The sequence below is a fragment of the Parasteatoda tepidariorum genome, chromosome 9 (genome assembly GCF_982258835.1).
Source record: "Parasteatoda tepidariorum strain Cologne lab strain chromosome 9, Ptep-v5.0, whole genome shotgun sequence".
Classification (NCBI taxonomy): Eukaryota; Metazoa; Arthropoda; class Arachnida; order Araneae; family Theridiidae; genus Parasteatoda; species Parasteatoda tepidariorum.
The window spans coordinates 89,567,390-89,568,558 of record NC_141763.1 but is presented as its reverse complement, the minus strand read 5'-3'; positions in this window follow the sequence as shown (position 1 = coordinate 89,568,558).

Genomic DNA, 1,169 nt, shown 5'->3' with positions numbered 1-1,169 from the left:
TATTCATAAAGTTTTTATTTGGATTCCTTTACTCTAACCCTCTATAGAATTCACGTTGTAACTTTCATCTTTTTGTTCTTATGGGGGAGGCAGAATGAAATTTGTTTTTTTTTTGTATAAATGCTACAAATCTTTCAAAACTTAAGAAAATTTTCATTATTCAGATAATTAAAAAGTAGAGTTTTTCATATTTAAAAAATATTCCTAACAAATATTTGATTTCACAAAAACCATCCTTTAATAAAATCGTGTTTCGACAATTTTTTTCTTCCATTCCACTGTGGGCCAAAAGCCAAAAATTAAATTTTAGACAAAAATATGTGTAGGCAGTTTTAATATAGCCCAAATTAAGTATTCATAATCATTCCAAACATTATAATTTGCTTTTTGGACAGACAAGAGTATAATGTAATGAAAAATATGTTAAAAGTTACTTTAAAAAAAAAAATTTTTAAATTTTTATTTCAGAAATACATATAGGAATTTCACTTTACTGTTAAATTCATTTATAGTACTATTTTTCAATTTGTTGGATTAGTTAATACTCTTGACAAACTTTTAGTTTATATCTTATCCTTTGATATTTTACAATGTTTGAATGACTTTCGAAACTTAGTTCCCAAAAGTTCCACGAGGTAATTAGCTAAACTTTTATTTGTGGTCTTTGTTTCTTCTTTCGAAAAAAACCTGCCCCATTTTGCAAAGGTGGATGAAATATACCGAAAAACAAAACTTATGTTTTTTTTCTTCATGTTTTCGCATTATTTTGTAATATTACTTCAGAAATATAATTTGCTTTTAATATGAAATTGCGAAAATTATTATATTTTCATTGCTATATTTAAACGTACTATGTTATTTTTATTTTTGCTCGCCATATTTCAGCCGCCATTTTGTTTTTTTTTGGGGTATTTTTAGTGTATTTCAAAATTTCAACTATGAATTCAATTTACCTGCACATAAAAACCCCCAGATTTTGAAACAAATTTGTATCGAAATACTAATTTTGGCCACGATACTTTGGATGCTGGCCCACTGTGCATTCCTGCAGATTTTAATTTTGAAAAAGTGGCTGATTCCTTAATCCTGTGGTTTATCACTACAATAAAACAAAGGAAATATTAAAAACTCAATGTTAACAAATTTAGCAAAATGAAAGAGACATGGTA